Genomic DNA, 16,224 nt, shown 5'->3' with positions numbered 1-16,224 from the left:
TTTCTGTTTTAATCTATCCTCCATTTAGATCCTGCCCACTCATGTCTTCTGTATTTTTCTGTCTTGCTTCTGTCTCTTGTTTTCTTTTCTTCCTTTAATCTCCGGCTATCATCTTTTTGTCCAGTCTATTTTTCTTGTGGCTCACAGTTCATCTATTGAGAGGTGATTGTGTATTGTATCATAGGTTTAAAAATGTCAGATTTTATGTTGATAAGCCATCAGAGACATTTAGTAACTATGTACATAAACATGAAGAAATAAAAGCTAAGCGCATGATGGTTGATCATGCTGAGACATGAGAATACATTTGTGCATTATTCTGAGGCTTTGAAGGTTGCATGGTTAGTCCACATTAGTAGACAGGAGAAAGAAGCAGATAGGACGGTGGTAGGTTGGAGGATTGTCCGGTTTCAATTCTTAAACTACTGCTGTGGAGAACTGATCATTTCACATGCAAACCCTCTATTTTAGTGCACATCTTGAACAGCACCAATCTTCTCTTCACAGACACTTCATTAGTCGTGGGTGGGTTCCCTGAAAGTTAAATATAATGCCGTTATGTTTGGAAGAGTCGGTTGCCATTAGAAGGGCAACATGGGAAAATCAGCGTGTTCACAAAGTAGGACCACAAGGAGGATGCGTTCTGTTCTTCAGGTTAGGGAGTTCTCTCTTTTGGAGACGAACTTTGTTTACCCCAGCAACAGGGCAAGTGAGTGGAATGATCATAAAATCTAGAAGTGAGACAAGCCTAAAGAATTGTGTCTCTTTGTGTTGACGGCTTGAGTGTTTATCTGTTGTATTAGTGTCAAAAGTCATATGCACAGCTTTAAGCAAATGCAGGCACACATAAATAGATGCATGCAAATAAACAGAAGGCTGTGGTATGTCTTGCATACAAGATGCTATGGCTAAGCAATGTGGCCAAGAAAATAATGATAATTTTATGATAAATGTCACATTATTTACAGTTGAAACTTTTGCTCTTGAGTGAAGGTTGATGATTTAATATCTTGATAAACAGCAAACACATTTTACAAGTCTGATGTAGATCAATAATGTGTCAGAACTCCCCATTGTGTTCGGATAGTGAATCATTATATCAATATTTATTGAGCATTTGTCGTATTGCTATTGCTAAAAATTACAATGTGATTATTTATTAATAAATAATTTATTATTGATATTGTTTTTATCATCCAGCCCTACTAGACACAAATAATAACCCTGCGTTTTGGAGGGAATTGGAAAAAGGAGCATTGGTGTCCGTCAGTCTTAATTATCTGATGTGACTTCAGACTCTCACTTTGTATTCCAGCATTTAGTACCAGCCACACTGATGAGTCTGGACTCTGGAATGATGACATTAATGCTGGAAGTCTATTTCAGCGACACTAAGCGAGCAAACTCGTCTGCACACTTACACTACCAGGCTGCTGACAGTGTGTGTGAGCCAGGTGTCTTTGTCAGCCTTTGGCTTTGGACACGTTTATGCTGCCAAGTGTCAAGACAGTGAACAGAAAAACATTTGACTTGCTTATTGGCCATGTGTGTTTCTTCCTACTGCTGCTCTCAGAGTTGACACTGTGGAAACGCCATGATACAGAAGCAGATTGCATTCATCTGGAAAAAATAGAATTAGCCTTTTTTTTACATCATAGTATAGTAAGTAATAGTTTCTCATGAGTTTGGGAGGAGATGATTCAGTAATTATCCCATAATTCTTTATGATCTCAATAAATCTGAGCAGACTTGATAATGTGCGTTTAATAAGCTGGATTTCCCAATGTCTGAAAGCAAGACTAAATGAAAACAGGATTGAATTTGGTAGCTTTTGCTGAATGTATAAGTACAGAGAGGCAAATGAATTATCGTACCGCAGTAGTCAGCAGCATTTGACTGAATAGTTGTGACTGACATCTGCATAATGTGTGAGGCATCTCTATTCAACCAGGATATTATGTTCTGTTCCAAAATGAAAAGAGGACATTAGGAAGTTCATTAACCCAGAGAGACTCACCAACTTCCTGGTGACAATCCTGGCCTGGTTTCAGTTCATCTGGGTTACGTCATGCTCTTACCTGTGTTTGCATGACACATCATTTGGCTGGCTTTTAGATTTTAAAACAAACAAGAAGCAATTCAGTTGGTACTTAACAGTTTCTTCAATGAGGTGCTGGCAGACGAGTCTATTATCAGCCCGGCTAATTGAGAAGAAAGTGACACAAAGTAAGAAAGTAAAAAGAAGCATAGTCATTTTAAACTCTGATCTTTGAAGGCATTACTCCATTTCACTGAGTTCACTTTCAGTTTTACAACAGGACGTTTATGTGTCTGCCCGTGAAGTTTCAGTGGGTTCATCCATCTGCCTGTTAGTGTTTGTTTGACAGGGAGACTTTGGCTCAAATCTTTGCTTTGCACAGTTTTGGTCAGTTTACAATTAGTAGAGGTTTGAGTTCAGAGAGGCTTCCTGTTTGAAGCTGCAGTCCTTTGGTTTCATCCACTGAAGGTTAACAGGTACTGATTAGTTAGATAGATTTTTAGTTTATACTCCTGTGTCTCCCACAGAGGTTTGAATTAGTCATACAGTCTAGATATGTACAGTGAGACATGACCCCACTGTCATGCGAGGTAACTGGCTGCCCTCACTCTCCTCTTTTCCTCTCTTTGTTATTTCTGCCCATGAATATATTAATCACATCCTTAGTCCTTGACCTCCTTCCTTTCCCTCTTCCTCACTTTCACTCTTCAGTGTCCTCTCCCTGTCTTTTTTAGTCTACATGAAAGTTTCACACTGATGTTGCTTCTCTGCAGGCTCAAGTACTTTTCCTATGTGTCGCCTGTTTCCTGTGCAGGGTCAATGAGCATTTCCCTAGCCAAGAAGCAAACTCCTCTGTCACTCAGTGGGGAGGTGTAATGGTGAGACACAGTACCTGTTCACTGTGCACAATGGTAAGTGTGGCATGTGGACATGAGGTTTGACCCGGCTGGTTTGAAATGGCTAAGTAAGTCATGTTTGACCTCATTATTCCAGTTTATGTTCTATAGTAGAGTATACTATAGTAAAGTAGGCTTAGGGGAAGTAGGCTTAGGGGAAAACTGGATGTGGAAGACTTCTTATATTATAACATAAAAAAAATGGAAATCAGGTGACTGAAGTGGGCATGTACAGTTCTATGTACTTTATATCACTGGTTCCCAAACAAGGGGTCCAAAGGGAGGGCAGCAGGACAATTTCCAGAAATCAAATACAATTTATAAACAATTAAAAAACATAATTGTTACAAAAGCTAAACAATCTACTTCCTTTGTCTCCATAGGTTAGCACCAGCTACAGTAGCTCAGTTTATAGCACCACAGGAAACATTGCAACCTTGGGCGGTGATATCATTATGGGGTCACAAGTCTCTGGCACTGGTTATTTTTTGGGGTTAGGGGCTGAAAAGCTTGGGAATCTCTATTGTGTATTATATGCAGTGTTAATGTAACCCATGCAGTGTAGAGGTGTCAATGACAAAGATGTTGGCTTATATACATAAAGAAAGATTGATCAAATATTAACCCCCCCAGTTTGCAGTTTATCAGGCAGACCTAGCATAAAGTAGTTCAGCCTAATACCAGTAAATCCAACAGTTACAGCATGGCACAGCACGGCATTGCACAGCAGTATTTGTGCACGCCAGGATCATCCCTGTGGATATTTTCAGTTTTCGTTACCTGACTTCACTTGACTTCTTCTTTCACCATTCCTCTCTTGATATATCGGCCTTTGTAATTCCTCTGTTCAGCGCCCTACATGTTTCTTCGTCCAGCAGTTGTAAAAACACTCTCCAGAGACGTTTTACTGTAAATACAACTGTTACTTTCAGGCTTAGATTGAAATTTGATAGTCGTCGAACACGCAATTCTTCTTCCATTTCTCTCTCTTTGTCAGATCTTGTCCAAGCAATCACTTATTATCACTAGATAATGGATGTGTTAGAGAGCAGATCTCAGTTTGAGGATTGGCAAGGCATAAACACAGTGTACCAGAATACACTGGGCTGAGCTCCTTACAGATACAACCCCACATCTGGGCTTTCTTTCTCCTTTTCCCTTTCTCTTTAGACAGTTTTCCCTCCCTTTGTTTACTTCTTATGTATTTTTGAGTCCATCGCTCTGTAACTCTGTGGCTCAGAGTTTCAGATGTCAGTGTTTGTGGATTTTGGATGTTTGCCACAGTGATCGTTTGGAAAATGACTTTCCTCTCTTCATGCCCCTTCCCTGTTCTATCTGTCTCTGTGTGTATTTTTTCCTGACAAAGATTCAGAAGAATAAGTAGTTTCTGTTGGATTGGAAACTTCTTGACAATGCTGTTTATTGTGTTAAAAAACGTTTCCATTACATGACAGTAACATTTTTTTTAACCAAAAGCCAATTTATAATAATCTATTCAAAAAGTGCAGTATGGTTTCTTAATGACCAATGATATATCATCTCAGTTAATAGTGAAAGTGATTTAATTTCTTATTCCATATCTTTCTTGTTGATGGACAGTATCCTCTTTACCTTCTTGATAGTTATCTTGACTGACGTTGGTTAACTTAATGCTCATGGAGGTGTAAAGTACTTCCAGCTGTGGCTTTCACAGCACAAGACATTTTCACAGCTCTGCCTTTTGTCAGATCATCCACAAGATCTGTTATCAGAAAAGAACAAGAAGAGTTATGATGAAGAAGGGGGGTTCAGTCTTTTTTGCTTGGGAGGGTTCCTGCTTGGATGAAATGATCTTAAGTATTTAAGTGGCAGCCATGATAAGAGCTGGTTGACTTTCTTATCTCCCGTAGCGCATAATACACTTATTAATACTACACAATATAAAAGGAGAAAACGGGGTCACACAATTCCTTGCAGCACCCAGATTTAAGGTGATTTGCAGTTTCACAACAGCAGACCCACATAAATAATAAACAGACACATTGAATTTTAGAATCATCATAATAAAGTACGATTCAAGAGGTGGTGCAACCGTAGCACGTCTGACTCCACATTAGAAGGTTGCGTGTTCAAATCATGTTAGGGTCAGTGATTTAAGATGAACCTAATATCTTTACATACAGATATGAAACATCTAACTTTTAAAGTTGATAATCAGCAGCATCCAGAGTATATGTGGTCCAAGTTTGCAAATAATTTATGTGATCTTTATTTGAGGTTCTACCATGAGCAAAGCCTTGAGGTATTGCTTTTCCTTGCTGATGTATTTGTTTGCTATGTCTTAAAAGCTTGACCCCGACGTGATTTGAACACGCAACCTTCTGATCTGGAGTCAGACGCGCTACCGTTGCGCCACGAGGTCCTGCTCCTTCTAAATAATTATCTTTTTATCATTTTCCTCTTTAATGGAAACAAGGTTCTAGTCAGCTACTCATTTAATGACGAAACCTTTTGAGGCCTTAGATGTAAAAATGCAAAAATATCTTGGAAATGTGCATAGTTACTCTGGTCAAGTCAGATAAGACTGGTCACGTGTGAGTTTCCATGGTGGAGCTGTAAACTGTCTTTCAACCCCCCAGCTTTTTACTTTGTGTGACTGAGCTGCATGACTTGAGTCTTGACCTAACAACCTAACAAATTACTTACAGCACACTCCCTGGAAGTGCCTGTTTAAAAACTTGAAATACAAGATTTGAATGCAAATGTGGTAAATAAAGTGATGTAGGTTTTCTGTGGTGTGTGAAGTTACTACACTATATAGTATGATTCCTGCATATTCCATGAAGCTTGCTTTAATATTCTAAATTCATCAGTAATAGTAGGACTTACCATAATACATATTTATATTTTAAGAAGTGGACAGTGTGGACTCCAGGTTGGCTGTGGTGGATCAACTTTCCAAGGCCCACCAGCTGATTATTATCATGGTTTGAGTCTTTGGTGTAGTCATATATTTCTGTAGCTGTATTGCATTAGTGACATGTTGGACACATGTTGAGTGAACATGTGAGATTATTTTACAGTTGAAAGGAGTGCGCTGTACCAGCTGTGTGTGAAAGTGGTCACTCTTTAGTGGGCACATGAGTTAGTTTTGTGCCCTGCAGTTGCAGCACAGATGTGGTGAGCACGCTGCACTGTCTCAACATGTGGGTCGTCCCAACGAGACGCCACTCCCTTCTGCTGGTCTTTACACTGCTGGGATCTCAATGTCTGCTGTACATATGTTGTTCTTTAACACACTCACACACACTCATGGAAACTCTTCCCTCCAGTGGGAAGTGTGTGAGAGGGTTTCATGGTCACATTCTGCTGCTTCTCCATGAACCATGACCAACACACTCCTCACTACAAACAGGTTTTGTGCGTCAGGGTTTCTGGACTCAACATGTTCTGTTGGATCATATTACATATATATATATATATATATATATATATATATATATATATATATATATATATATATATATATATATATATATATATATTTAACTAGTATTTAGAAATGAGTAGTTTTTAGGGGGTTTAGGGTGAATACCTGAGTACACACTGGTGGTGTAATGATCCAAATCCACTGATCACTTCACACCCTGATATTTGAGCCACAGATTGGTTCAAAAATATCTTGGTTTTATTCCTCCCGGCATATGATGTGGTGGGATATAGTGATCAGTGTGTCCATCTGAAAATTTTTTCAAGAGCAGAACTGTCAGAACATGAAACTAGTTGTAAAGTCTGTCTTTTAATATTTTGGATTTCACGAGAGAAACATAACAACTTCAGGTATCTGTGATAGCACCAACAGTCAGCTTTTTCAAGTTTTGTGGGTTTAGGGGGATATGTCATTCATCTGATACCTCTTGTGAAAACAAGAGTGTTATTATCCTTTATTAGCTTAATGAATGTTAAGTGCAGGCATGATCACTTAAACGTGATTGGACCTAAATAGTCACATGCCACAAGAAGTCAGGTGACAATGAAATAGAAAACAAACATAGAATAGAATAATCATTTTGTGATTTACACGTTGTAGTATTTATAGTTCAGTGAGTTAGAGCATCACGGTTCTGTTGTTCTCTATCTTGATCGTGATTGAAGATTGTGGATATTTGTATCATGATGTTGGTTTCAGAATCATTACAGCTCTATACAGACTGTTTAACCAGTGTAATCAGATGTATTGTTCCCTGGCAAAATGCAGATCACATCAGTCAGAACATGGCCCACTCCTCTCATATAGTATTTCACATTCCAAACATATCACCCATCCTGATGGCTCACAATCCCTCAGATACAATGACAGAGGTGTGTGTCACCTGCGCTTCTCCTGACTGACTGAAGTCTATTCCTGTTGCCAGAGATACCGTACGATTGTAGTTTGACTATTTGTCAGCATGAACAGGACTATGAACAGGACACAATATGTAGCAAATAATGATGCTCATACCACATTTAGATCCCGGGATGCTCCTTCACATACAAACACACATCCTACAAAACACTGATCTGTGTTCCACATGTGCACTCTGAAAGAGCTGTGTCGTGACATCTCCGCTGTGTCTGTTCGTGGTCATTCGCCCTGTGCTCTCTGCTTCTCTTGGCTCATTTAGAGGTCCCATCTGGCAAGCATAACCTCTGTGCTGATGTAATAATAAACAAAAGTGTGCCGAAATTGTGCTGACTGCTGCTTCTATAAGTAGACAAAGAGTCTTGCAGTGCTCAAACTGTTAAACTGAAGCAGCAGGCCCTAACATGCAGGGACTAAACTGACTTTCAATGTCATTTGCAGCATTTCATAGCCAATGTTGGACAGTGTTCAAGTAGCAACTGGCAGGCGAAGCAGGATTTTCTTTGCTTCAGTAGTTTAAAATTACATGGATTTATTCTGTTGTTCAGTAGAATGTGGATACCCGATCTGGACGGGTCCGACTGGGTTCAGACAAACATTTTGAAATGAAATTCAGGCTCTGGTCGGGTTCGGATACAAAAAACAGAATGCCTGTCAGGTTCAGGTCGGGCGCAGCTAATTTTGAGTCCAGTTCAGAGAAAAAAATTGTGGTCCGAGCTGCACTCTATTACTCAGTGATTGTCAATGATCTGTCATAGTCTTTTATAATTCTATATTGTTGCCTATTTGCACTGGCCCGTCTGCGCTTCTCAATGTCTTCCCTAAATGAACCTTAACATTTCCCTGCATGTAAGCCTGCAAAAAAATGACACACAGACCATGGAAGTCACTTGTTCATTACGTCATGATAATTTATAGCCATCTTATGCTGATATTTCACATCTGCACCAAATCTGACTGTTCCTCTTCCCAGTCTCAGGCTGAGCAGATGGCCTGGATGGGACGTCTCCCTCAGGGTCTGAGACTAAAATGCCCTTTCAGTAACACGACACCTTCACCCTCTGTCAGTTGATTGTGAAAGTGTTTGAAGCTGACAGATATACTCTTTATTAATGGCCCTTAAGGAAACTGTCTTCTTGCTTTCTCCTATACAGAGGAGGTCAAAGGTCAGAGTCAACGAGAGAACAGTGTCCTGTTAACACAAGAGATCTGTGTCTTTCAGAAGATGCTTCAGTTTGGCATCTGAGAAAGAATAGTGGCACCTATTCATTCAGATTTATCAATTTGTAGGTGTAAATAAGCCATTTATCCATTTCCATATTACAGAACAATTCATAGACTTTCTTCAAGTCTTGGATAAATTATGTTATATCTTATTTAACTTCATGGAAGTGGATGGGTTTAGATGTTTTTTTTACGAGTGCATGCCATTTGACAAATCATGCATGTTACTTTGCACGTCCCATATTCCAAAAAGTTACAGATCCAAGACAGTAAATGTGCGTAAGGAGTACATGTGTTTGTGTGTGTGTGTGTGTGTGTGAAGCCCTCTTGTTGTTTCTACACTTGAACACTTGTCTTACAATGGATCAAACTGACTCACTGCCCAAACAGGCTACCAATCCTGGGACTGCACAGGTTGCTAACAAACATAAACATGATTTTAAGATATAGGCCAACATGCTATTTGTTGGTGTAAAATCACACTGAGATTTGACTACAGCTTGTGTCTCAGTCCTCATCTATGTGCTTGTTTGTAAGTGACTCATTAAAAAGTTACTTTAACTGCCAATCATGCATAATTACAGTCACTTACATTTTTATCAATTTTTAATTAATGCACGTAATTGTTTTCTGTCAACTCCATTAGGGTTTTTCATTATTATTTTTAAAAAAAACTTTAAAATCCACGAACAGATGTTCCTTTTCTTTCTTTCTGTCATACTGCAAACTGCTGTATTTGTCAAGGTTTGTGTAGAGAGCAGGTGGATCCAAAATGTAGGAGCAAGGCAGGAGGCAGGTCCAATGAAACTGAATTTATTCAAAAAACACAAAACAGGGAGCAGCCCCAGCAGGAAACAAAAGCAAAACTCAAACTGTACTGGAGAAAAAACAAGGCAGGAAAAAACCACCTGAGAACACCGGAGATAAACCTGGCAGAGACGAAGACCGTAACTGAACAGGCGCTCGACAAAGACAGAACTGAGGACTTGACTTAAATACAAACTGAACTGATGACAAACTACAGACAGGTGGCACAGGACAATCAGGTGAAACAAAGCAAGGCAACACAACTGGAGGGAAACACACAAAGGCAGGAAGTAAATTGAACAGAAACACGAGGTAGATCAGAATTTCAAAATAAAACAGGAAACAGAATGAAACCCAGAATGAAACAGAATCTTAACACTGAATGAAGGAAACACAGGTACAAGTCAAATAACTGAAAGAGTCCATAATCAGAACTCTTTATCCAGGAGTTTAAAGTCCAGAGTCATGACAGTATTGTTATGTTATTTTTTAATCTGTCATCCTTCTTAATCTCTCACACATCCTGTCTGAAGTTTTACTCTTTAATTGGCTTAATGATGAATCATTATGAAATCTGCTCAATGAGATCCTCTTGTGATAATGTCTGTTTTAATTTGTTGGTGAAACCTTCATCACAGCAGTGGTTCAAGCTCACGCTGAGCTGTGAGGCAGCATGTCTGGCCTGTGAGGACACACACACACACACACACACACACACACACACACACACACACACACACACACACACACACACACACACACACACACACACACACACACACACACACACACACACACACACACACACACACACTGCGGCCTGCTTTCTTTTTTATCCAGACCAGATGCTCAGCTTTCCACATTGTACTTATCATGAGGGGTGATATGTGAAGTTGTAGTCTTGGAGAAACACGGTTTAGGGACTTTAAATCCCATACTCAAGCAGATCACACAGCGGGGAGATGACTTCAGAGGTTTATCCAGGCATAAAACTGGTGCTAAATCTCAAAGCTTGGAAAATCAGGTGTCACTTTTGTAAACAGGGGCCGTGGCTTTGACAGGATGTTCTCTGTGGCAGCTTTAGACTCCAGAGAATTGGCATCTTGTGGTCTCTGCTCTGTCTCAGTGTGTGTAGGTGTGGCAGATATTTGGAGGGTCTCGAGGTCAAGACGCTGCTGCATTGGCTCTGTGTTTGACAGGCTGGCCTGAATTACCAGCTCGAACCCTCGCTAACCTCTCTGCCACTGTGCTGTAGTGCACAGGGTGGGGAGATGTAAACTGTTGGCCAAAAGAAATATATCTTTTTATTCTTTCATATTTGCCTGCACTGCAAACATATACATTTTACAGAGCCATTAATCTAGTAGTTGACTTATGTTTCTTATTACAAAGGAAGGTTTTCACCAGTTATGTGGGAACTTTAGCTTTTTTCCATTTGGTTCTTGTGGTCTTTTAGATTATCTTGTTTCTAAAAATAGTACGACTGTATTGAAAACATAGTAATTACTGTCTTTTAACAAGTTTGGGTCATCCTTTAATGGAGTGAGGTTTTGTGGAGACACTAATTATGCTCATCTAACTCTAAAAATGTACTGGATTTCTCAGTTGTGTCACAATATCACTGTAAATCCAGTTTAATTTATTTAAATAGTTCTTAAGTGACTTAATTTAAAATGTATTTAAGACACAAATAATATCTTTGGGAGAATTTGAATTCTCAAACAGTGCATGATGGGAAATCTGCTATATGCTAGTTTAATGAGTTGAGTGAATCAGCACGACATTCATTCAGCACATTATTTAAATTTAGAAGACATCATATTAGAACAATGTTTATAAAATCTGAAAGTTAAAACTTGACATTGTTGAATTGACTCGAAAGGAATTTATCTTGCATATTTACATTAAGTGGAGGAGAAAAAATATTTCAGCTTTGTACCAGTATGATGTTTTACTTTGCACTATATTAATATACAATATGAATGATTTGGCTTAAGATGAGTTGTGATTAGAAGGTTAGTTTAAGTCAGGTAGTGATGCAAGTAAAACATTTTTACATGACATTATATTGTTTCTCCTAATCTGTCCCTTTCTGACTGTCTCAGGAAAATCTATGAACTAAGTTACAGTACGACATCAAGGTCATTAAGACTTTTGAGTCTCCAGTACAAGTTCTTTGTGTCATGCTGTGTACTGTGCTCCTGTGTATGTGCAGTGGGGAGTTGTTGTGTGAAGCAAGGTGTCATGTCTCTGTCAGTGTTGTACTGTGGTTGTTTTGGTGTGCAGGGCATCAATAGTGAACGTACACACAGTCAGACTTTACTTTATCCACAGTATGGGGCTGTGATGTTCGACTAGGAAACAATAGCTATGCCCAGAAGGGACAATCAGTCTATTTTACTGGGATTAAACAAACACAGGGCACTAAACTAAACTGGAAAATCAACTACTGTTGAGACAAGATGTATGATGTCAACCAGTAAATTCTGACAAGGGCTGTATCACTACTAGTGATACCTTAATTCCTCAATTTGTATTTGTTTTTTATAGGACATTTCTACAGTCAATAATCTTTATTTAAGGCTTTTATCTGTTTTTCATTGAAGCAAATTCTTCAGCTGCTGTTGCTCCTGTCATAGTCAAAGTCAACCTTATTGTCAATTCTGCTGTATGTACAGGACATAGACGAGATTTAAATGCTGTTTTTCCCTTATCCCTGGTGTCAACATAAAAATTGCACAACATATTAACATATCAAGTACATATTAAGTACTCAAGTGAAATGTAAGTACAACACTTAGTCAGAAAGGACAGAGTAGATAGGATATGAGTTGTGCAAACCCGGAATAGTGCAAAAATAGATTGAGGTGTGTGTTTATGTGAGTTTGCAGTAGGTTTGCGTATGTAGCCTACACAATCCCAGGCTCAGCCCTGATTAGGTAGATTGATAATATATCAGTGATGTTAATTATTTTGCCTGAATAAGAAAACAACTTTATCCTGTAATGACTTTGCTGATTTAATATGTAAGGACTAATGAACAAAAAATTAAATACAAACTCTTTCTAAAGGAAGAAAGTTTTTTGTGTTAGTGCATAATTAAATGTAAACTGCACTACGTGTGACCTCACAGTGGTAGAAGCAGTAGCCTGCTACTGACCTATATCTTCTATTGTGCATTTGTTTGACTTTCTCCTGATAGCACTTTGGCAAAGATAAGGAGCCAGGGACTGTGTGTGTGTGTGTGTGTGTGTGTGTGTGTGTGTGTGTGTGTGTGTGTGTGTGTGTGTGTGTGTGTGTGTGTGTGTGTGTGTGTGTGTGTGTGTGTGTGTGTGTGTGTGTGTGTGTGGCAGCTGTGACACTTTTGTTTCTGACTCACAGAAGAAAAAATACACTCCATAAATCACAGTCATTATTGTGCTGCCGAGTAGAAACTAAAAGTGGGAGGTTGAGAGATTGAACCACTGGGTTGAGCTGATGATTCATAGTGAGGCCTGTGCTCCTAAAGGTCAGAGGTCACAGACTAATGGTGATCTCTAAGCTCTCTGCTCAGGCGGTGAAAGTCTGGAGATTTGAGAGTCTTCTTTAAGTGACCTTTTTGGTGTTTGGATCATCTCATCACTTGAAGCATATAGACAACCCAACAAAAGCCACTATAACATTACACTTACATTCATCTCTTATCATCCAAAACACATCTCTCTAATAGTAACCAGAAGTTCAGAAAATGTGATGACTGCTACCTCACACATCATCACAACACAAGTCAACAAGTTGCCATCATGCCACAGTTCATTTGTGAATGTCCTCACAAAATTTTGAGTGTGCTCTTGGTCGCACTCCTGACCTGATGCACCCTCTTAGGTTCATATACTGCAGGTTCTTCCACTGTGGAAACTGCTGTTCAGTGTCTGGTTCACAGCCATAGACGCACCTCTTACCAGTGAGGATCCTTGATGTGAGTCTGACACATATTTAGATGTTTGTACTCCAATTTGGTGAAATTTCAAATGTGGTCATAATGTTCCTGATCCTTCATACTGCACTCCTGCTCACAACGTAAAACAGAATACTGATTCATGGGTGTTGTTGCTCACAACTGCTGCATGCAGATAAACCCTGTTGCATTCTGTTTGTGTGCAAAAGAAACCTTTTGATCGCACCATGTTGATCTGAATGTATCTTAATATATAGTAAACCTAGAATTCCTGCATTCATGTATTTCCTCCTTTAATTGCACAGATTAAATCGCACTTCAATGCTGCATTTAAAACAGTGATTAGATAATGATTCATCTGCATGACTCTTCATTTGTCATCTGCTTGCATACTTATCGCATTTATCACTTATTCAGTTTACACAACAGAGTTTATTTATACCATTTTATGAAGATAAGAGACAAGGTCACATTTGATCTGTAAAACTGTTGCTGCTCATGCTTTAATTTGTAAAACTCTATTATCGTTTTAGAATCATCTCCAAATGCTTGACATTCCCCAAGGCTTATTCATGGGAAACATGTCTGTGTGTTATCTTTACTAAAACCCACATATGTGACTGGCATTTGTCTTTTACCTTCATTTAATTGTGTGTCATACAAAGGTAATCCACAGTCTAAGTCTGTTTATATGACTATAGCTTGGACTGAGTGTAAGTACGTGGCTGCAGTGAGGTTCCCCTGAATATTAAAATGTGTTGATCCCGACGTGATTTGAACACGCAACCTTCTGATCTGGAGTCAGACGCGCTACCGTTGCGCCACGAGATCCTGACAGCTGGGGAGTCCATCGAGCCACTCAGATTACCCCTGTGGGAATAGCAGCACTTGCAGGGGATAACGCAGCGATCGTAAAACACACACACAGGCACATGTACTCTCTCTCTCACCCACACTCTCTTTTTATCACCCTCCACCCGCTCCCAGTTTCCTCCGGGGCACCAGTCTTTGTGTGGTCTTTGACAGAAACAGGCAATCCACTCTGGTACAAAGACTCTGGTAATGGGGTGAGGAGAGCTATTGTCTGGGCTTATGTCGCGTGTGTGTGTGTGTGTGTGTGTGTGTGTGTGTGTGTGTGTGTGTGTGTGTGTGTGTGTGTGTGTGTGTGTGTGTGTGTGTGTGTGTGTGTGTGTGTGTGTGTGTGTGTGTGTGTGTGTGTGTGTGTGTGTGTGTGTGTGTGTGTGTGTGTGTGTGTGTGTGTGTGTGTGTTATTATGTGTGAATGGCACAGAGAACAACTACCTGTCTGTTCTCTCTCACCTTCTACACTGGATCAGATAAGCGGATACCTGATCAGACGGGTGCTGGTATGGCTCTCACTCTGTGTTTGAATGCATGAGTAAAGCTCACATGTGACTAAACAGGTCACTGGGGCAGCAGCTATAAGACCAGTGGACAATACTCACCGGCACACGATGCATGTTTACTCATATTTACTGTGCTGAACACAAAAGTTATTTATTTAAAACCTGCAGATCTGTTAGTGTCAACATGGCAAGGATTATTCTGTAACTGCATGTTAATCCACCCGGCTACTTTATCCATATTCTTTATAAATAATTGAAATGCTCTTCTGTTTCACATGTTATTTACATACTCTACCCCCCCCTTGAGGGTTTCCTGCTCCCTATGCAAAGTACTCTTCACTTTTAACTCATTAAAGTGAAACCCAGCACGCTCCTGTGCTGTTGCATTTGGCAATGCTTCTTCAAGCTACTTCCATTTGCACTTTATAGTGAAATGTATCTGCTCTTGACTCGAGTGACATTAATAGAAAAAAACTTTAGTTATGTAATGACATTATTGTAATAAGATCTTAATGAGATTGTAGCGGTTACAAAGTTCTCAAGTACTCACAGTATTTTGCTGTACCTGTCAAGTATCATATTTTAGGTTTTATAGCCGAGCTGGCAGCCCGTGGTTTTATCATGACATGGAAAACCCACTGACTGTCAGACGATGTGCATTGCAATCCTAGGTCCATGATGATATGCTGAAGCGTTGTGGAAGGCGTCATTTAGAGTTGTGCATTGTGACGAACCTTTCAAACACTTTGTACCTGACATGGGAATTCAACTTTAAATTCATCATTGGGGTGAAAAGTAACACTTCACAAAACACTGATGTAACTTTAGATTGGTGAGAATCATCTATCAACTCAGGTTGGACTCGTTTCTACAGGTTCTTCTTCCTGTGTGGAAGATGACTTGCAGTGTGGTGGAGAGATTTCCCCAGACATGCTTGGCTCAAATTGTGTATCAAAGCTGTGTTGGACAATTGTTCTTGTTGGATCCTTTTTGTTCTGTGGTTTTTGTCCCCTTCTCGATGAAATAATACAGTGGAGACTCACTGGTACTGCTGCTCGGTTTTGTCTGTTTCGTCTGTATCCGTAATCTTTCAGAAAAGGTGCCTAGCTTCAAGGGAAAGTTTGGTCTATTCAAACTAGTCTATGTGTCCGACTTAATTGTGCTTGAACAGAAATGTAGACATGCTGCGTGGATGTGATTTCAGATTTTGTGAAAGTGCTTGAAACCATGTATGAGAAAATAAAAAACTGTAGTTCTTGAGAAATGCAGTTACAGAGTTAATGAAAAGTCAGAGATGATAGATGTGCGAGATTCTTGTGTAACATGTTGAATTAAGTGGAAGGGATGATTTTAAGAAACTGAGCTGAGGCTGACTGCTGAGTGTGTTGACACTATATCAACTGCTGTCCTCCCCTTCCACTCGTACTGTACTGTATAGCACAGTAATGTAAACGACTCTGTCACAATGCACTCTTTGTTGGGAGGTTCTGCTCCCCCTGTTTCTCTTTAGTCCTTTTTCTACTGGTATGTGTTCAACATTTCATTAAGCCCATACAGTATGTGCCAAATATG

At 39.6% G+C, this 16,224-nt stretch overlaps 1 protein-coding gene and 2 non-coding genes across 4 annotated transcripts in view; 1 reads left to right on the top strand and 2 right to left on the bottom strand.

Moving 5' to 3' along the window:
- LOC118098540 (partitioning defective 3 homolog) overlaps nucleotides 1-16,224 on the top strand; it is a 345,845-nt gene that overhangs the window by 19,216 nt on the left and 310,405 nt on the right. The gene's annotated exons all lie outside the window — the stretch shown is intronic.
- On the bottom strand, nucleotides 5,264-5,335 carry trnaw-cca. The gene has a single exon. It is a non-coding gene; the product is annotated as a tRNA-Trp (tRNA).
- Nucleotides 14,046-14,117, bottom strand: trnaw-cca. Its single transcript has one exon. It is a non-coding gene; the product is annotated as a tRNA-Trp (tRNA).

This window comes from Hippoglossus stenolepis, chromosome 19 (assembly GCF_022539355.2).
Source record: "Hippoglossus stenolepis isolate QCI-W04-F060 chromosome 19, HSTE1.2, whole genome shotgun sequence".
Classification (NCBI taxonomy): domain Eukaryota; kingdom Metazoa; phylum Chordata; class Actinopteri; order Pleuronectiformes; family Pleuronectidae; genus Hippoglossus; species Hippoglossus stenolepis.
This window is presented reverse-complemented; position numbering and strand designations above follow the sequence as displayed.